At 34.6% G+C, this 22853-nt stretch overlaps 1 long non-coding RNA gene across 1 annotated transcript; it reads left to right on the top strand.

Annotated features, from left to right (window-relative positions):
• The first annotated feature begins 858 nt into the window (after positions 1-858).
• LOC306657378 lies at positions 859-20016 on the top strand. The gene is made up of 3 exons (XR_013762779.1): positions 859-990; positions 19285-19642; positions 19883-20016. It is a non-coding gene; the product is annotated as an uncharacterized lncRNA (long non-coding RNA).
• The last annotated feature ends 2837 nt before the right edge of the window (positions 20017-22853 follow it).

The raw sequence follows: 22853 nt of genomic DNA, 5'->3' as shown, positions 1-22853 counted from the left end.
TTGGGAGAAAGAATGTGATGAAAGGGAAGAAACAGAAACAAGAAAGGAAATGGGATGCATTTCCAAAGCAAAAATCTCACTTCATGCACTTCTCTCTTAGCCTAAAAATAGTCAAGAGTTGCCAGACATGGTAGCCCACACACTTCTGTAATTCCAGGGCTTTGGGAAACTGAGGCTGGAGGATTCTAAGTACAAGGTCAGCCACAGCAACTTAGTGAGATCCTAAGGAACTTAGCCCACCCTGTCTCAAAATAAAAAATAAAAAGGGCTGGGCCTGGGGCTCAGTGTTAAAGTGACCCCGGGTTCAATTCCCTGCACCTACCCCTCCAAATAAAGGCAAGAGTGATTTAGACTTTCTAAATCTAAAATTGGATACCTATTGACATTAAATTTAATTTGTTTCCTACTTGCCTATGTGAACTTAAACTCTAGAGGGCCCAGCAGTTCCTTTTACTATTCAAGATGACACCCAAACAGCTCCTTCCTCTAGTCTAATTCTTTTGTACTGGAGCAGCAATATGGGATCCCTGGAAGAAAGGTGCTATGTAAACCACAAGGGTGTGGAATTGGATCACGGGGTGGGGAGCCTGTGCGGTCTTGGAAGGGGACTTAGTTTCTCCATGTGCATTCAATTTGTGATTTTTTTTTTTTTTTAAATTTCTGGAAACTTCTCAGAAGGCTGATGGTGTATGTTATAAAACTGGAAAAACACATGCACAGAACAAATAAGTAAATAGCTGCCCTCTGCCATAAAATTATGCTCCTTCCTCAGAAATGACTCAGTGCAAACGAGCCTCATAGAGATAACTGATGTGCCCCACCTTCCTGGCATGATTTGTCATCTTCCTTAGGCGTGCTGGCAGAGGGAGAAGCAGGAGAGCCTGAGGAGAGGAAGTAAAAGAACATTTCACCCTCTTCGGTAGGACTTGTGAAATATTAAAAGTTCTCCTAGCTGAAGAGGGACAAGAAGATCCTTCTTTACAACATCAGGTTCGTTGGCCCTGAAATTGAAGAGTTGTGGGTTGCCCTTTTATTTACTTAGAACTTTGCTGGACAAAATAACTTTAAAATCTCTGCCTAGAGATTCTTATCTAGAGCTGAAAAGCATTTATTCAGTTGTCCTGTGCAATTTGGCTGTGTGATTTGAATTAAAAATACATGAATTAGCATGTTTTTAATTGGGGGAATTGTTAAAGAGTTTACTCAACAATGCAAATAGAAAAAAAAGAATGCCTTCTGAAATTATTAATCATCAATTATTTATATAATTAAATGACATATAACTGAGTATGTTACATAATGTAGGTTGACTTATTTGCTAGCAGGCTTTCTACTGAAGATATCTTGAAAAGTTTGTCATATTACTAATATTTGTAGAAAGATAAATATAACTAGAAATATAGAGAAGTGAGAAAAGATAAGTTTTTAAGGGCTAATTTCTTTTTTTAGGTTTATATATATTTTTTTATTTGCAATTTTCACTCTTGATGTGAAAAGCCTGAGGCAGAAAGTACACAAAAAGTCCCAATGTACCAAACTTAGAGAATAAGATGCAAAATAGAAAGGAGTTGATGATATTAACAAGGAATAGAGCAAGGTATGATCCATTGAATGAACAGATCTTTGTCAAATTGTAGGCCATGATAAGAATATGCTAATAAATTTTTATAGAGAGAACTACAGTTCTTTACTAAGTGAAATGTTCAAAATAGTTAAATTACAAAGGAATCATAGATAACTAACAATAAAAAGATGATGATGGGCATCTCTTTGACTCCAGGGAGACATCTGTACTTGGAGTGGCTACAGATTCTTGAAAACAATGTCTGAGTTGGCTCACACAGCTCTCCAACTGAGTTTTTCCATATTCACACTTTCCAGAAACTTTTCTTCCTTTTCCTTCCTAACCCCAAAATCACATGCATGCCTTAGATTAAAAGCATGCTTATCCCTCTTAAGTGGCAATGGAGAGAATTCTTACAGAATCCAATTATTTTCAATGAAGAATATTCAAGTTATCATTAGCATCTTCTCTACTATCAACAATACTTTCCTTACAGCATTTCTGCAAATTAGTGTCTCTCAAAGCCCCTTCTTCAAAACATCACAATTAGAATAACCCAGGGTGCTTATGAAAATGCAGATTCCCAAATCTAAAAGCTTCAAAGTTAGATCCTCAGGATTTGCCTTGATAATCTAAATTGGATGCAATGACACATGCCTGTAATCCCAGGTAGTAAGGAGGGTGAGGCAGAAAGATTGCCAGTTTAAGGCTAGTTAAGGGGAGACTCTGACAAGACAGTTTTATCAAACTCTGAAAAGTTTGGGAACCTCAACTAAACCAACAGTGTGATATTGCTGGAGAATGTTTCCTACTGTGTTTACTTTCTTAGCAAATTGACTAAAATGATTACATATAAGATAGAGAAAGTCCTAATATTCAGGACATTTGCCTTGCTGGGAAACCACCCCAATAAGGCCACCTTTGGAGAGTAAAAGGAGTCTGACTGAAAAGAAGCATCATTGGATTTCCAGAACTGTGGAATAAACAATCTGAATGAGAGGACACACCCAGGAAAAGAACAATGTTCGAACTTGTCTAAGGAGCTTACACTTTACAACTAGGGAACAAACTTTTTTTCTGTACAGGTCCAGTAGTCAAATATTTTAGCATTAATGGGCCATTTGATCATGCCTTGGGTTATATCATTTTGTGAAAGCAGCATTGGGGGATATGTAGGCCTATGAGTGAGACTAGGTGCTACTAAACTTCATTGACATGGGGATTGGCATGTCATACTTTTCATATGTAACACATCTTCTTCTTTTGATTTTAAGTATAAAAATCATTCTTGCTTCACAGGGATATACCAAAATAAACATTAGAATTTTGCCCACCCATTGCAGTTTTTCAATTCTTGCTCTGAAAGAGTTATTTTCAAAATGTAACTTCACCTGGAGGACACATTAAAATTCAGACTACTGGGTCTTCCTGGCAGAGTTTCAATAATGAAGGTCCTGGGCAACTCTTAGATGGGTTCAATGAACCTTAAGTGCCAGGGAAAATAAGAAAATAAGGTGGTGAATTTCTAACATGCACCTCATTTTATCACTGTGGAACATTTTAATTTTTGTATTAAGTTTTGTGTTGGGAAGAACAAGAATAACTCCCAAGTTAGAGGAAGCTGTAGGATACTTTTGCATAGAAGTTGTTGAGAGCCAGCTTAGACTCACTATGAACAGCTGAGGTGGAGATGTGGCGAATTTCTTGGCAAAAAGAGACCTGGGAGGAGAAAAAAGTAACAGAGAAACAGGGTGGAGAGTCCTCATTACCATTACATTAAGAACAGGTTCGCCTGATTCATGCTGACCTTAAAATAATCTAATAGAGAAGCTGAAACAGTTCCATGTGAATCATGTTCTCTGAATTCCAAGTTATTATTGTTATTTTCATTATTGAGGAAACAAAAATTATTCTGTGGTCGAGTAATTGGTTGACAATTCTAAGAAACTAACAACAACAACAACAAAAAAAAAAAATCAAAAAACCAGGCCCTTCTGTTTTCAGCCTATTTGCTAGTGATGAAATGCGAGGAGCTTTGATTCAGGGGGTTCCAGCTTGTGTCTAGAGATCAAGGGTTGAGAGTGGGAAGTAAGAAGATGTCTATCATCTTTTACTGTCTCATTCCTACCCCTGCTTATCACATCTGCTTACTCTGGGACCTGTCATTGTCAAATATTCCCTCTTCCCATTAGCAAGATTCCCAATCTTTTCTTCCTACTGACTCATATATTTTCAAGAATAAGAAATCTTAAAAAATTAACCCTTTATCCAAAACATGTTGTTTCCTTGGTTTTACACCTTAATTAACTTATTTCAATTAAAAAAAAAAAACAGATGTAGAAATAAAAGACTCAGCAAATGAGAAAAGTAAGACTGTTTATTCAAATTTGCTGCTAGGGTTTGTGTCTGAAATGTCTCTCAAAGGTTCATGTAGATCTTTGGTTTCCAGATTTGTGCTTCTGAAAGATGGTGGAAACTAAGAGACGGGGTCCTGTGAGAGGTCTTCAGGTCCCTGGGGGCATGTCCTGAATGGGGATTGAGAGACCCAGGTCTCTTCCTCTTTTACTTTCCAGCCACAACGTGAATAGTGCTGCTCTGCCTACAGTCCCACCCTGATGCACTGCTAAAGCTCAAAGCAACAGACCGACCAATCGTAGACTGAAACTTCTAAACTGGGCCAAAACAAACCTTTCTATTTATAATAGATATCTCAGGTACTCCTTTAGAGTAGTGGAAAGCTGAGCAATGTATCTACTATAAAGCAAGGGAGTCAGCCAACATCTCCTGTGATTTGGCAGAGACTTAAAGATAGACAAAGGGATGGGAAAAGCTTTATAGTGGAAAAAAGGAAAGTTACATGTGGATTCAGATTGGAGACTGTGGGTGTGGGAAAGTTGTTCATTGTTGGGCTAACCAAAGGCAAGGCATCCTATGGGATTGGTTAGGGATACATTTATGGCTTTATCTTTTAATGGTCCCAAGTTGGAAGGTAGGATAACAATTAAGAAAGCTGTTAGAACTAGCCATCTGACTAATTATGACAGAAGTTATTATTTAGCTTCCTGGATTATTACTAGAGATAGTAATCTAGCTTCCTACTAGTCTGATTTATAACCAACTATTATCCCAGAATTATTATTGTACATAAGGGATTTAGTTTCTTCAGGTGATTGCTGTATATATAAAGGCAAAGTCCTATTTTTATACATGGTCTTAATACTGTCTGTAAGTGTCTTCAGTTCCTCACTAAGTAATAGTTTACCCAATCACTTTTACTTATCACCTTTCCTTCTAGCCTGACACTTTTAACTTCCCATAATCCAGTTAGTACAATTTTTGTTTAAATATGCTAAATGCAAATTTCCCAAAGTCTGTTCTTCAACCTTCTGGTCCCATGGTATACTCAATTTTTTTTTTTTTTTTTAATGGCTCATTTGAAACTAAGTTAGGGAAGACTTAGTTCTATAGCCATTATATCTTCTGGACTCTGATCTCCACAATCTAAATTGCATAGTAAAAACTCTGATCCAGGTAAGAAGCTTTCATACTTTTACTCAAAATATGTGATTAAGGAGTCCTCCTCCTGTTATACTTAATGGATATTACACAATTTCTTTTCATATTTATCATTCATCTTGTACTGGTAATGTTTTTAAGAAAGTGCTATACTAGGAAAACTGATAGTCCAAAGCTACCATCTCTTCTGAATTATCAATTGCAAAGGATGAAGGATTGCTTCTTGGAACTCTTTGCACAGTCATTGGTGTGTTAATTGATGTATCTCCTTTTCACACTCCCCAGTTTTGAGAATAGTTAAGACTAAGCTCTTAGGCCAAAATTTCTTTCTTGTTAAGTGTTTTCCTTCAAGTGTTCGAAATATTCTCAAATTTTTATTATCTCCTGGGCCTTATTTTCTATATAAAATTGCCTTTAGAAGATTTAATACTCCACCTTTCTCTTCCTTTCCTTCTATTCTCCAATGAAGGGTATTGAGTTAAAGTCCAAAGACAAGGATTAGTCTTCCTTTTCTAGTGGAATTCTCAAAAGATTGGAATTATAAGACTAGGCAATCACTTTCTCTTCAGTACTTTTAAAGTGGTAAGATCTTAGAAGCTGGGCTTGCAAGCTCCCTCTGCCCCAGTCCTGTCTTGTATGCTTAGATCAGCTCTGCCTTTGGCATTATGGCTAAACTCTTTCATATTGTTGGTCTTTGCCTCATTTTCCTGTAGGACTGGGGCAGGTTTCTCTGGTATTTTCGTGAGATTAGAAGCTCCTATTTGGAAGTCTAAGAAATGAATTAATTAGACTCTCTGGGTCTAATTAGCTTTGTTAACTAATAAATATATGCATTTGGTGAATGCGAGGAATTAAAGGGAACAAGAAAAAGGATTAAGTAAAGGTTAGCTTAAGTAAAGTAAAGGCAGGACAGCTTAACTTAAGCAAAGTTGTCCATTATGGGTTCCAACCTGGCTTCTGCAGTAGGGTTTAGATATCAAGTTCCTCTCCTCTACCAAACAAATGTCATTTTATCTTTTTTTTTTTTTTTTTTTTTTTAACTGGGAATCCTCATCTATACTTTGTGGGATCTTACAGAAAAGAGAAGCAAGTCAAGCTAGGATGTGTATAATATTAAATTTCTGGCCTAATCATATTAGCACCTTATTTCCCCAAAACATTAATATTGTGTCCTCAGCTCTGAATACCATTCCAACACCATCTCAGCAGACTTGCTTAAACTAGATATTTTGTCTTTATCTCAAACCAACTTCCATGCTAAATATGTGCATTTGCTTATTTCTGTCAATGGTAGTATTTTTCCTGGGTAAAAGGATTCAGTCGTCCATATTAATTTGGTCCTTTTGTCATATTACCTTTCTTCCTCTACATTTTTCAACCACCCTCATTCAGTTAGTTAACAAAGCATGCTAATTCTTCTTTAATGACATACGTGACATTTGTTCTCTTCTCTCATTGCAACCTCCTTCAACCCATTCCAGTCCTTATACTTGAAGGTACATGATTGTAAGTCCCTCATAGAGGGCTCCTTACCTCAATTTTGCACATGGAAAGATGGGATTTATACTTTCATACTAGTTTTTCTCCCTCACGTTCCCAAGTGAATTATCACAAATTAATTGTAATACAACCAGGAAAAATAAATTGAGTCATAAAACTTGAAAAAAAAGTGTGGGGGGAGGAACTTCAGCAGCAATGTATGTAGAATCTGGAATAAGGATCACACAGAATTGATAAAAGAAAACTAAAGAGATCGGGGTGGAACACACAGTGTCCACAATAAATATATCTTTTTAGTTTCAGTGTCATAAATAAGGAAACCAGAACTTGAGTTATCTTTCAAAATTGATACAAAAGAAGTAACAATGCTCCCTGAGGGCAGGGTTTTCTTGTTTGGCTTGCTTCTGTAACTTCAGCTTCTAAACATAGTAAGCACTCAAAGTCCTGAGTAAGAAAGACCTTAACGTGTTTGAGGAAATAAAAGAAAGTCATTGTTGCTGAGTACAATCCAGGATGGCTGAAGTGCTTGTTGAATAGACTGTACCTGTACTTGTGGATACAGATCGTTTTGACATAGAATCTTCCAATGCTTTATTTTTTTCTTCATTTTATATTTCTTGCATTTTTGTTACTTTTTATAAAGCCTTCTTAAAGATTAGAACATTGACTTTTAGCCCATATTTTCAGAAATTCTTTTAGATGTCTCAAACTTCTGCACATAGGAAATTGGACTGGACACACAATGGAAACATAAACTTTTAAAGTAGTCTCACTTGTTTTCCTGGTTCAAAATAGGAATTTTTTAAAATGTGCATAAGAAAATTATGAACAAAGGGCAGTCTCATATAAAAAAAAAAAACTTCATCTCAATGCAATGTAGATAAAATTTATTTTGCATAGCTACATAGATAGCCATGCAAAAAAAAAAAAAAAATCAAATTGTATGTATTAAAGTCACAAGTTACATTAGTTATGTCATCCAGAGCAGGAAGTGAAATCTCGTTTATTACAGGTTTACCTTAAAAGTTTTGATATGGTTTAGTTGCGTCATTTAAACTGGTATGGAAAACATTCTTTCTACATATAGGTGATACTAGAATTATGGTTTATTACTATACATAGAGTAAAAAAACCTACATAAATTTTAATTAAACTAACCTTAAATTCATGATAGAAAATTTTTAAAATAACTTTTTCTGAATGTTATTTCTCCAATACTATACTAAGGTTTTATAATTACAGTTCAAAGGTAAACTGTTGTAGTAAAATGTTTTTATTTGAGTACCAAAGTTGGGCATAGTGCTATACACCTATAATCCCAGCAGCTCAGGAGGCTGAGGCAGGAGGATCTTAAGCTCAAAACCAGCCTTAGCAATGGTGAGGCACTAAGCAACTCAGTGAGACCCTGTCTCTGAATAAAAAATATAAAATCACACTGGGCATGTGGCTCAGTGTTTCAGTGACCCTGAGTTAATTCCCAGTACCCAACACCCCATGAAAAGAGTACTGAACTGTCACCTACCATAATCCTCAAAGTTATGATCTCTGGGCCTTAAGATCCATGAAAGAGAAATAAATAAAATTAAGACCTAAAATTGCTGAAATATTTAGAATATTTGACTATGAAAAAGAAGTATTTAAAGCAAAGATTAATTGAAACCTTTTGTTTTTATGAAATGCTTATTAATACATAATTGAAATCTATTATATTTAAGAAAAGGAAATGATTTTTTTTAATTCCTAAAAAAAAATAATAAAATCAAGGAAAGTACTGATATTCTTTGTTTTCCTATCTGAACCAGGATAGTTTCAAACCTCATTTTTGAAACATTCTATGTTAAAAATCTAGCATTCCTTTAATGATTTTTGCTGAACAGATTCATGTGTTAAGAGGAAGTATAGGTCTCACAAGATTGACCTTCAAACAGTTAAATACATGGACATTTAGGATTTCCTAAAGTGGAAGGTTGGATATGAATAAAATATAATGCCTTCATTTGAATATAGTCACTAAATTGGGATTAGCTAATTGCACCATAAAATTATTATGATCTACAAGATAAGAGACGTGTTACACATTGTAATTTCTAAGCCAACACATCAATCCCATGGGGAATAGTCTCACCTCCATGTACTGTAATTTATACACATAGTCCCATTAGTATAAATGAGATTTACATACAGACTCCCTTTAGTAGCTACAGGAGAACCTTAACTCAAAGATTATTTTGAGCTTTTAGATAGAAATCAGGGCTCAGAATACTCTGAGCTAGAGAATGTCAATATTTCACATGTCAAGAGACAATGGATATAGAACCTATTTGTACCACAATTTTTTATGTTCAATGCTTAGGAAAAAAGCAAGCAAACAATGAAATGAAATAGCTTTATTGAAAGTACTCTGAGAAGGCCCTGGTGACCTTCCACTTACCTGAGGTAGAATTTTCCTCTTGGTTCATGTGGGATGTGCTCGGTGAAAACTCCAGCCAAGGTCATTATTGCTACAGTTTCTATTCAAACACAGTTTTAGTCTTTTTTACTTAGGAAAAAGACAGACGGGATTTCTTAGAGGAAATCAACCTGGAAAATGAAGAAAAATCTATAATTTTAGTTTGCACAGCTTACAGTAAAGCTTAAGGTTAAGGCAACAAAACAGCAAAATCCAACTTGCATCATCAGAGGCAATTGCTCTAAGGTTTTATAAATGGAAGAGGAGGAGAAGAAAAAATAACAATTCAGGGATTTAAAGTGTTCCCAGAACATGCCTGAATCTATCTGTTGGTTGACTATGAAAAAGAAGTGTTTAAAGCAAAGATTAATTGAAACCTTTTGTTTTTATGAAATGTTTGTAAGTCCTCTCTGCACCAGCAGCATCACACTTTACCTTGAAATTGGCATCCAATCAGACTTATAAGTAGACTCCAGTTGGACAGACAGACTCATTAATTCTCCCCTTATCACAAACCCAGAACATCTGGGCATTGCCCTTTAAAACAACATCAGGTTAAGAAAACAAACCATTTCTCAGGCTTGACAAAAGGTTTGAGTTACAGGATAGGCAATATTAGGGTGAATAAAGCAGCATGTTTGGTATCATAAGTGGGTTATTTAGAAGTTGACTCAAGTTCATGAAATTCTTAATTCTATACTGTATGTTTTCCTGTTCTTTATTTTTCATCCTAGATATTTTTTTTTAAATAAAACTGAAAGCAATGATTGCTTTTCAGGGAACAAATATACTTGAATATATTAAACCTGTTCTTAAAATATTTTGGATAAGGATTAATCCCTCATGCCAACACATTGTTGGTGCAACAGCAAGTGAATTAATTAGAAGAAAGGTTTGAATTGTTCTTGCTGACCACAGACGGCCTTGGAAAATTCAAATTCTGAACTGTTGTATCTACAAATACTTTACAAGAAGGCACTTTTGTTCTTTTTCTTTAAAAAAACAAAGAAAAAAACAAAAACAACAACAACAAAAAAAAACACTGTGCTTTTTCCTGAACCATCATGACTATTGAGGAACAATTAGATAATTTGACTGTAAAACATTTGAACTAATTTGCTTGAAACACTGCACATAGGAAAGAGGATGTATTTCACTTACTATTTGTAGAGTAAAACTCAAATGTACAAACTTAGTGGAGAATTCAGGCTTATTTTGCCTTTTATATATAAGTGATATATTTGTCCATTAGAGAAAAAAATGATCCAATCTGAACCATTTATAGTTCAGAAAGGCAAGTGTGTGTGTGTGTGTGTGTGTGTGTGTGTGTGTGGTGTGTGTGCATGTATATGCGTTGTACATTCCACAAATTTGGATTTAAACCATACTTCTGAAAGAATAATATCTTTAAAAATTCTTTATAAGCATATCTCTACCAGTTACTTTGATAAGATTAAAAATTAAAACTTTCCTTCAGTTGTTAATGACAACTAAAATCGTTTCATTGGATATTCTCAAACTAGATGGGCACCTAGAGTCAAACCAAATTCAAGGTTCCTTGATTTTTCAAAAGTAAATGATGTAACAGGCCTTTCTTCAAGCATCTATAATCTAAAATTTCATTTTATATACAAAAGCAAAAAAAAAAAAAATTAAAAACCCTAAAAACTATACACAAAATTAAATTGCAGAGTTGCTTCATTTTAAATATGCTGTTATTAGCACTTTCAAATGCAAAGGGGACATTAAAACACACACATATAACCACAAGTCTAATGTTTTCATTTCACCTCTTCCCATTTTATTCTTTTAATAGCAATACTACAAAGAGGAACTTCAGACAACTCTTACCAGCAAAGTCCAGTGTTACAACACATTTAATTATCCTCTGGCTTCTATTTAAGATTACCTGGCATAGTTAGCTCTGCCAGATGTAGTTTTGCTATTGGATAATTTGATTTGCTGACAATGTGCCCTGCTTTAAAATAGGAAGTGCCTAGGTGACTGGTGTCCAAATCACACATATTCTTTTGGTTAAAATGAAATGTGACTCTGAACTTAGTCTTTAATTACATTTCCTTCCCTACCTCCAACAAACAAAATTTTATAACCTCTCCAATGAAAAAAAAAAAGTCATATTTTGTGAATTACCACTTTGGAAGCAGCCCAGAACCAAACATTACTTAGGAAATTTTCTATTATTTGTATTAATCAAATATGTACACCCTCTGTATTTTTAATGGCTTTATTAAATGGCTAATGCCTCGGAGGACTGGGTGACCATGGGATTTCAGACCTTTAGCCTTGGAGGCCTGGGTGGCCATGGGATTTCAGACTCTTATCTAAACTATTAACTGTCAAATGAAAATTATTCTTCTAAGACCTTAACCCAGAATAAAACATGCTATTGTCTACACAAAGTATAAGAGAGTTGCTATGGTATGTCAGGTAGTTTTGGGCGGGCTTGAAAACATATTAATTTCAAGAATGAAAATATATCCAGATACTTAAAAAAAATTAAACTCACAATGGGTAAGCAAGAAGGCTCCTCATGAACAGAAATAAAGTAATATTGCTTAAGAAGAAAAACATTGAAACTAAGCATTTTTTACATTATCTCCTCTAATAAGATTTTTTTTTTTTCATTTTGGTTTTAGCCTGTGGAGACTGCATTGTTCCATCAGGATTGCTCTGTCAAATGAAAAATGTGTCCACATTTTACCATGTGCTTAAACAACCAAGACTAAGTATTAAATCTGAGGGCTCTGTACTTTAAGAAACGTTTTTACAAGTGGAAAGTTATTCAGCTTAGATAGTTCATCCATTTTCCAGAGCCTTTTAAACCTGCATAATATATTGAATGTCAAAAAGCTATAAAATCTCTTTAACTATTGATATCTATTTGTAGATAGCAATATAAATCCTGCCATAAAGTTGAATAAGTAAATGACTTTATCTAAACAGAGATTTGGAATATCGTTCTACTGTTCCAGGGGCATAGCTTTCTGGTTATATTGTATACCAGTAAGCTTAAATTATTATTATTTTTGGTCATGTTTTATAAATGATTGCAATAGGAAGTCAGTATTATATTTTTAAAATCTAAATTTGTGTTAAATGTAATATAAATGTATCTTCTGTGTACTATATACATACTCTAGGTATAGGTGTATACAATTATAGAGTTATGGTGATAAATATGAAAGAAAGCAAAGGGCAGAAGAAAGTCATGGTGGACTTTCTTTGAATAAGGCTCTGAGGAAGAGGAATCAGCAGGAGTCCAAAAGTGACCCCCACACAGTTGTATTCCATTAGTTAGAACTCAGTCACATGGTCACTAGCACCAGAAGAAAAACTGTGATAGTCAGTCAAGTTCTAAGCCAAGGAAAGGAGGGAACGGGTTTGGAGAGCAAGCCTTCACTAGTCTTATTGCATATGCCCTGGCAGTTGGACAGCAACTTTGTCTATTTCTTAGGCTTTTCTAGATGATCACTTTATTCATCCGCCCATTCACAGCCATGTCCCCATCCCACTGTCATAGATTCTGTGGTGCACTATTCATATGTCTTCTGAGCCTTTATGACAGTTCTGAGCTAATCATCCTGTATCTTATCTTTCTCCATTTCTAGTTTATTCTCTCTGTGGGGGTGGAGGTCAGAAAGATAGTAGAATGAAACAGACCTTATTACCCTATGTACATGTATGATTACATGAATAGTGTGAATCTACATTGTGTACAACCATAGAAATGAAAAGTTGAACCCCATTTGTGTAAAATGAAGCAATATGCAGTCTGTAAAAATAGAAAAGATTTTAATAAACAAATAAATAAATAAAACACAAAAATAATAAAAATCATTCTGTTTCAACCCTTTCAAATGTCCACACAGTAAAGCTTTGACTCCCTATTTGGCATTGGATACCAATCATGATTTGACTCTTTCCTTTACATATGCATCATCTGAAGATTCCTGAATTTCATGCTAATTAAACCAATTACTTAAAACCCCCTAAACATGCTGCACACTCACATACTTCAGGTGTGTACATATTCGCTTGCTCCAACTAATGCCTTTTTCTTTTGTCCTTGGTAGAGAAAATCTACTCATTCTTTAAGACTCAGCTAAAATCTTCACTTCTAGGAAATTTGTTTTATTTTTCTAAGAAGACTTGGTATTAAATTCAACCTTCCACTATTTCTAGCACTTACCTATAACTGTGATTATTAGTTCATTCCTTTATCTCTTCCCCAGTATTATAAGATTCTAAAGTTTATGAACTATATGATATACTCTTTGATCCAAAGAATTGAACATAGAATCTGGAGCATAAAGAGCTAAATAATGAGGAGAAACTAATCTTCACCTTAGCAAACTAAATTTTTTTGAATGGATAAATGATAGTCAAAAGTACAAAGAAATAACCTTTTTTTGTGAGTAGAAAACATATTGTCATGTCCAAATATAAAGTCTGTAGTTTGATCCAACTTTAGATATCATGACAAAGATGTTCTATAAACAAGGTCAACCTAATGTCCTTAAGCTATGTTATAGATAATGCCTAATGTTTTCAATCATGTACTTTTACTTACCAAGAATTTTTACTCCACACTTTTCTCCAGTTAATAGTTATGCTTTTCTCTAGATTCAGCTTTCCAAGGGATAGACTCAATGCCTTGTTTCCCATTTTCTCTTGAATTTTGGTGGAAGCTAGCTCTAGTATTTGATCTACAGTGTTCCCAGTTTCAATAGTGTCCAGATTGTCCCATAGAAGTGATCCTTTGTGGGGGAGGATGAACCCATCTTATACCTGCAGATACTATCACTTTTCCCCCTAAAGCTCCTACAGATAAACACTCAATTTAATTTTTAAAAAGCCAACACTTTTTTTCTTGCTATTGCAGTAACTTTATAGTAAGTCCCTTATATACCCGCTAACAAAGTCGCCATCTAAATCAATGCCTACACAGAAACATGGAGGCAATTATTGCCTGATTCAAAACTGTTATTAACTATTCGAGAGACTGAAACTTTTTATATATCCTCTGAAAAGCTTAATACAATGCAATATAAGCAGTAGACAATCTATAATAACTTTTTGAATGATTTGTTTAATGACTGTATTATGTATCATGATACTAGTCATTGTCATGATTTAAACCAACTCTGGTTACAGTATCAACTGGTGAATTTGAAATATTCAATTAAAAGAAAAATAAGCAAAACAAATCTTGCAAATTAATCGATTGGAATTGTGTACCAAAAGAAAAAGTTTTGCTTAAATGAACACTTCACATTTTAACCACATGTGGTTGATTAAAAGTTCTCAACCTAGGATAAATTTACTCCCCATGGGACATTTGGCAAAGCCTAAGACATTTCTGAATGTCACAACTGGAGGGGACTCATTTGGTAGAGATCAGGAGTACCTAGAGTGTTAGTCCCCCAAAACAAGCAAATATCAGTCTTGTCAAAATTGAGAGAACCTGGTTAATATTTATATCACTTGTTTAACTACATGCAAGCAGTTCACTTAAAAAAAAAAAAAGACAACTTGTTCTTTTAATGAGTAGAGAATGATAGCAAAGACTATGACATTTAGCACTGCCACTGACATGTTTATATTAGAAAAAACTCAGTTTTAGTTTTTCAAGTGAAGATAATGTAGGCTTTCCCAAAGATATCTGTAGGAATTGGGGAAGAGCTTTCCAAATAGTCTACTAGGAAAAATGAGACCACACATGATATAGCACATTTGGTTTTTTTCCTTCACTCCCAGTTAACTTACCAATTTGTTTTTTAAATTCCTTATATTTTTCTTCCTAAATTTATGTGCTTGAATTTTCACACTAAAAAGTAAATAATAGGCTTCCTAACGCTAGATAACTTGATGGGTCTGAATTCATTCTCTCAATGAAAAATTATCAGTGAATGATAAAATCTATTTAATCATGCTTAATTAATAAATTATAACCCTTGTTTGTATAGATGTGTGGTGTAATAGTAGTTGTGTAACCATGTGTTAATTTTTATTTTAGTACAGTGATATATACATTTGATACAAATGATAGATACACGATAAAGAAAGACGCCATGAACTAATTTAATGTACACACATTTGAATTTTTCTGAGTGCTCAGAAATGAGCTATCCACTTTTAAGAGGTTACCTACAGCCTTATGCCTGCCATAAGGCTGTAATCATTGCCAGTGATTCTTTCCTGATTCAGATTCCTGCTCAAGTGGCAACCTAGGAACAGGCTTTCCTAAAATTCCTTCCTTAAAGAACCTAAACACTGTCATAAAACACTATATTTGGATCATTGTCCCTACCTGGATTTATATTATTTACTTATTTAATTATTAAATATGATCTGAATATTCCACCAGGATATAAACTGCCTCAAGGCAGGACTTCATCTTTTACTTCAAATGATGATTCTCTAAAGCACCCATTTTCAATATCTCATTGTTTTTACATTACTAAAAATCTGACTTTGGTATAGTGGACAGAATTAGCTGAGGTAAAGAAGAAATAAGTGTTAGTTAACATGAAGATTGTGTTAACTCAATCATCTGACCCCACTCTTTTGTTGATACTGTCCTATATGAGGAGAATAAATATAATACTGCACCATTGGTTATTGGAAGGATCAAATGAGATAATATTGCATTAATTATAGAAGCAATAGTAAGTGACAAATTTCAACTCCTTTGTTTAGAGAATAAAAACACTCACTTTAAATAAGTTCACTTTGTCTGCCTAGACAATATTTTTAGCCTACGTAATCTCTGAAAGTATAATTTGAAATAGAATTGAGTGAATACTTCAGTACATGAGCAATTAAATTCATCTTCCCTTCCTCACTGATTCAGTCAGCAAAATTAAAATACTTATTTGATGCCTATTATATGTCAGATACTTTGATAGGTGCTGGATGTTCAGAGTGAACAACAGAACACAGTTCCTACTTTTCAATTTATCCAATCCCTAATCCGAAAAAAATAGCTCTTCACTTTCAAAGTCAAAATAGGTAAACAAGCAAAGAATTTTCTTCAATAATAATTCATTACCATTTTTTTTCTTCATTGAGTTATTGTGTTAAGAAACTTTTTGCAAACGTTTCCTGCATTATGAATATGTTGGGAAAGTACTACTGGATCTTAATACTTAGGGCCCTGAGACGCTAAAAACCCAAGTCCTCAGTTCTATTCACGAAGCATTGGTAAATACAACATGCAAACAACAGCTTTTCCACCTTGAGAAACACCAAAAGAAGGTTCTGTATTTGTCAATGACACTCACAATGTACATTAAGCAGGATGACTAATAACTTCAAAAGTTGAAATCTGTCCTAGGTACTGCAGTTATTGAGTTGCAACCATTTACTCTATGTCATTCAATTTTCTAATTTATGTGACTCTGTGTGTCTTATGATTTGCATTATAGAATCCCAGCTAGAAAAGGAGCTGCACCCTGCATTCAAGCATTTTTTTCAGTGATCTTAGCATCATTGTATCTATTATCTGTTGCTGTGTTTTAAACAATTATGAAATGTATGACTTCAAACAACACTTCCTTATAAATCCATGGATTTGAATTGTAGACTGGATTCAATTAGTTAATTGTTCTATTCTCTGCTGACTACTATGTTTGGCTACCAGCACAGACTATGTTTGGCTACCAGCATGGTTTCTGCGGTTGGTTGACTACTGAGTGGCACTCAACTCTTGATCATTTATTTTTTATACCTAAGAAAAGTAGCCTTGATTTACTCATATCACATTGGTAGAGGACCCCAAAAGAGTATGGAAATACATATTCTATTAACCATCACAGGCCAAAGAAGATTCAAGGATGGGAAGAACTAGTTTGATGAAAAAGCTTTAATATCATTAAAAAATGTAGATACTGAACTACCCTAAGATTTCATCTCACCCCAATTAGAATGGCTATTATCAAGAACACAAGCAACAATAATAGGGTGTTGGCGAGGATGTGGGGAAAAAGGCACACTCATACATTGCTGGTGGGGTTGCAAATTAGTGCAGCCACTCTGGAAAGCAGTATGGAGATTCCTCAGAAAGCTTGGAATGGAACCACCATTTGATCCAGCTATCCCACTCCTCGGCGTATACCCAAAGGACTTAAAATCAGCATACTACAGAGATGCAGCCACATCAGTGTTCATAGCTGCTCAATTCACAATAGCCAGATTGTGGAACCAACCTTGATGTCCTTCAATTGATGAATGGATAAAGAAACTGTGGTATATATATACAATGGAATATTACTCAGACATAAAAAATAATAAAATTATGGCATTTGCAGGCAAATGGATGAAATTGGAGAATATCATGCTAAGTGAGATAAGCCAATCTCAAAAAACCAAAGGACGAATGATCTCGCTGATAAGCAAATGATGACACATAATGGGGGTGGGAGCAGGACAAGAATGGAGGAAGGAAGCACTGTATAGAGGGAAAAGAGGGGTGGGAGGGGTGGGGGGAAAGGGAAAAAAATAACAGAATGAATCAAACAACATAACCCTGTGTAAATTGATGATTAGACAAATGGTATGCCTTTACTCCATGTACAAATAGAGAAACAACATGTATCCCATTTGTTTACAATTTAAAAAAATGTAGATACTGGACAAGGTGAAAAATTGGGGGTAATTTTATTTAGCTCTTTTTAAACCAATAACAACATTTTTTAAAAAGTCTTCTTTCTTTGTTCTCCTAGTTCTAATGCAAATTGGGCAGAAACATCATTCAGTTAAACAACTGTTTGGTGATCTCAGTCGCCATTCCTCATCTTAACATTGTACTGCTTTGAATATAAATATTAATCAACCTTGGTTCATTTTTTTTTTTTGATAGTCAAATCTGGTTTCTTATATTCCATAAGATAGATGTTAAAGCACCAGCTAGGTTCTATATTCCTGGGTTCTTCCATTTCTATTTTCTTGTCTTTCTCTCCTAGCCTCTTGTGTGAAAAGTCTTGTAGTTCAACTCATTCAAGTTATTACAAGCAAAATTATATCCAAGTCATTAAGAAAACTATAAGAACAATGAAATTTGATTAATGAAAATGTCTTGATAACTCAAAGTTAATGATATTAAGTTGTAGTAGTGAAGATTTCATTTAGACACTGGGAAGTATTTCTTGATTATTACAGTTTGAGATATTGGCAAGTGATTTAATGGAAAGCATCTCTCTCTCTCTAGAGACTTACAAAATATGGTAGACCACTTTATTAGTAAAACACCTTTAATGAATCATTGCCAAGATACATTGGGCTTCATCAGGTGAAAATTTGATGACCTGTTGTTCAGAAAGAGAAAAGAAATATGCCATCTCAATATTTCTACATTGAGTAGAAAGATTGTGTTTGGAATGAATTATACCATAGAACAGAAAATACCTGTCATTATTCCTGTGCAATGGGAGACATGGAACACCTTTAATTTTACATTCTGGACCTGTATTTATTAATAGAGCTTCCTGACACCTCTATGGAATAGTTCAAATAATCACTCCCAGTTTATTCAGGTGGGAGGAATTTCAGCTAGAACATAGATCAGATTTTCTTGGCCAATAATATGTCAGTGGTTGGTTGAAGCTAAAACCTACATCCTCAAACCTTTCTTTCAAACTTTTCTTGTTTACTTGGCAATCCAAGTTTCCTTTTTTGTCCTCTGTCCCTCATCCCAAATCCTTCCCCTTTTCCCTGCTGAGAATTACAGTGAACTCACTTAGAAAAATAAATGCAAAATTAAAGGAATGCTGGGTCATAATCCATTGGTCCAAACTGAATGACTGAGAAAATATGACTTCATTATTTTAAATAACCAACAGAAGAATTACCTGTGGAATTTCTATATTTCCTCCCTATGAGAGCATGTAGGTTAATGAAGGGTTAAAATAACATAAGCTGTTTTTATTTTTTAATGTTTTAAAATGAAAAGTTAGAGAAAGAAATAGACACAATATATCTGCCATCTAGCTTTAACAGTGATCCAATCAAGGCTACTTTCCTTTTCCCACATTATTTTGAAGCAAAGCACAGTCATCATATCACTTTAATTTTTTTATTAGCAATGGCAAACGTTATTTATAATAAGGGAAAAATCAGCATCATTTTGCCAGACCCAATGGGCTTCCCTTTGCCAGTTAAAATTCAAGACTGAATTACTGCATTTTTGTACCTGCAAAACATGCTGAACATAACGTTTTGTCATTCTTTTAAACAGCAAATGGAAGTCATTTAAACCAGATGAGCGACAGGCTGGGGAATTGGCATACCTACAGCACAGGATACACAGAACCATGCACCTATTTCAAGAGAATGAAGAGTGGGTGGCCGGAAGAAAGAAACTCTCTCCCCCATTTAACCTGTAATTTGACAACATCTGTGAAGAATTATCCCCAGCATTGGCATTGTAATTGTTGTATCTACCATCAATCACCAGGGAGGGGAGATTACTTGAAATAGATGTTAACAGCATTATAGTTTAACAACATGAAAGGAAAAAAATGAGAGGAACGAGATCTGTAATACTGCCCAAGTTCATCAGGGAGCTTGAAAGATGCTAAATTTCTTAACACAAAGTGAGTATTATATTTCCTCATATAAAAATGCTTAATTTTTCTAGAACATCCTCTATTTTGTATTCTCAGTGCTAAAAATTCAGGTATTTCCAAACATTTAAAAGATGGAGACATTGTGCTTGCTTTTATGTCTCACTAAGAGCAACATTAATATGAACATTTTATGCAGACTTTGAGAAAGGAAAGCCACCTCTTCCAAATCAATATTATTGATAATATGATCTTTTCACATTCTTTCAGGAACCTGAATTCTCAACAAACCTGAATATACAGAAGGAGATCTCATTAAGCAGCTGTTCTCCATTTACCTGTATCTGATATGCTGAGGAAATATTTACTTGGTTTTGGAGTGCTGATTTTTAGATAAATACTTACTTTAAGTTTGTTTGCCTTAATTTATGATTCAAAGACTATTCTGTATGTTACAGGAAAAAAAAAAAAAAAAAAACTTCTTCTCAAAACATTTTATACACTGTTCACTATTTTCCAAAACAACACTCCCCCAACTTTCTTCCTACCTTTCAGTATGTCTGTTTTTCTGTTCTTTTTCCTGTCATTTGCATCCTCAGAACTCATTAATATACTAATGCCCCCATGTGTTTATTTGCAGCTTGGACCACTCTGCCCTGAATTCCAGTTCCATGTATTCTGCTCTGTTTTGTCACCTCTCCTTAAATGTCTAAGGATGATTTCAAAAAGTGTGCCCAAACTGAGTTCCTGGTGTTCTCTCAACACCACACTTTCCCCTACAGTCTTCATAGTCTCAGGAAATGGTCTTACGGAACTCTGAGTTACACAATTCAAAAAATTTGGAATAAGCCCTGACTCTCTTTCACTCATAGTCTACAGAATATTGTGGCATTTCTACCTCTAGAATACATCTAGAATCTGAGGCATGTTACAAATTCCATAGCTGCAAGCACATTCTTCCCCATAATCTCTTGTCAGAATTACTTGCAGTAGCCTCCAAACTGATCCGCCCACCTCTTTCCTTGCTTTCCAAGGTGCATCCAAAGAGTCATCCTTCTAAAATAAAGTCAGGTCATGTACCTCTTCAGCTAAAGATGGCATCTTATCTCAGAAAGAGTAAGAAAAAAAGTTCTTACAATGGCCCCTACTTCTGCTCAGTTTCTCTCTGTCCTGCTGTTACCTATAATCTGTCCCATCTTTCCCTTTCTACTCTGTACCACTTCTTGAATACAGATGCGTACTCTGCTAAGACCATTTGTACTAGTTCCTCTCTTTCCCCGGGATTCTCTTTCTCTGAGTATCTACATAGATCACTCTCTCACATTCTCCAGGTCTATACAGAAACCAAAAATTCTTCCAAGATTGATCCTCACCATCTGAAACTGTGTCAAATACTCCGTGATTTTCTTCTACATTTTTATAGTATTACGATAGAACTCATTACCATATATTTTTTGACTTATTTATCTTATTTACTATCTATTTCTCTTCATTTTATTATAATTTGCTTTATCTTATAGCTACATGGTTGACAAGGTCCTGGAGAATTTAGCTAGGAAAGATTGAAGATAAATTATATGATGTTCCATAGTTAAAACAGTGGAAATGTTTTTCATTAATATGTTGAAAAGTGATTAAGGAAAAGAGGAACACTAAGCTCTCAAGTCTATATAGCATGGAATCTTGCATTTACGTGTGGATTCCTAGATGTGCATGGGGATATTCTTTCTATGTCATGGTAATCTAATTTTATTTATGGGGACATACTTTCTTGATAATGTCTTTGGTGGAGCAATAGTATAGGTTATTCCTATAATTTTTCCATCAATCTTATGTGCAACATTTCTTAATGTAAGAATGATTATTCAAACTATTTTATGATGACAATATGATTTACAAATTATTTTATTTGGATCATATTTAGTAGATGAAATATTTCAAGCTAATGAATTTTGAGGTCCACCACCCACATCTCCCTCCTCACCTGAACACTCAACATTCATTTCCCAAATTGCAAGAGGTAGGTTGCTGAGGGCCCAATGCCAGTTTTTTCCTGAATTTGTCCTTAGGTAAGAAGGCTGTTCTATCCAAGGGCATGCTGTTCCCAAGAGCAGTTCACATCGAATGTCTGTACAGTGGAGTGGCTACAAAGTCTCATGCCTTTTCCTTCTCTTTAGGACTCTTATTATTATTATTATTATTTTCTATTTGGGCCCTACCTCTGAGACTCCTCGTAGGATTGACAGAGGTATTGATTGCTAATGAACCACAGTTTAAGTTATCTCCAGCATTGTTTTCTTCACTCTATGCTATGTTGATTTTGAGGACTTTTTTTCCCAGTAAAATTCTTGTACATTAATGTCTATCACAGAGTGTTTCTTAGGATGGTCCAATAAAGGAGACTTTAAAAAAGTATTTGGATCTGGAACATTGGCCATCAGACTGATATGAAGAACCACAATAATAGCTATAGATGGAGATTGATATGTGGTTATGGTGCAAGTATAGAAAACTTTTACCAAATCTACATTGGGATGAGATATCAGTGAAATGGAAAACATTGGTAACTTCCAATATTTTAGGTGATTATGAAGTTCAAAATATACAGTAAAATATACAAATTTAAAATATGCAAACTCAAAATATACAGACATAAAAATTAATAATGATTTATGGGAGCTATCAATGCATTATAGAAAGAAAAATAAAAGGCTCAGAGTGACTAGTCATCATTTTAAGGGCCATTATCAAATGCAGAGAGTTTCCTTGTTGTGTGTAAACAGGTTCTGATCTCCTACAGTCAGAATAAAAAAGAGTTGAAAGTCACACAGAAGTCTTAATTATTAGAACAGAAAAATTTCGGAGAAGGTTCAATTCTCAGTGCTGACAAGTCTGATACACCAAAGTCAGGTTTCTGATTGGAAAGAGGGCAGTGTCTAGTCTTGATATTTGGACATCTGGATGAATGAACTCAATACTCTTGAATACCCAGATTCTCAGAAATGGATTCCTGTTCCCTCCAAAAAACTAAGGCTATCCTCTTTGCTTAAAGGCAATAGAGACACAACTGTCTTGCAACAGAGAATATGCTACTCAGGAAGCATCAATCTCCCTTTGTGTATACAGTTGAAAGGGGCTACCTAAACTTTTCAGGGATCTGAGAATTTTGGAACCTAGAGATTTGATTAAGTGAGGGCATATTGAAGATAGGTAATCAATGGAGTCCTGATGCAGGTGTAAG

The sequence above is a fragment of the Sciurus vulgaris genome (assembly GCF_902686455.1).
Source record: "Sciurus vulgaris genome assembly, chromosome: 3".
NCBI lineage: Eukaryota > Metazoa > Chordata > Mammalia > Rodentia > Sciuridae > Sciurus > Sciurus vulgaris.
This window is presented reverse-complemented; position numbering and strand designations above follow the sequence as displayed.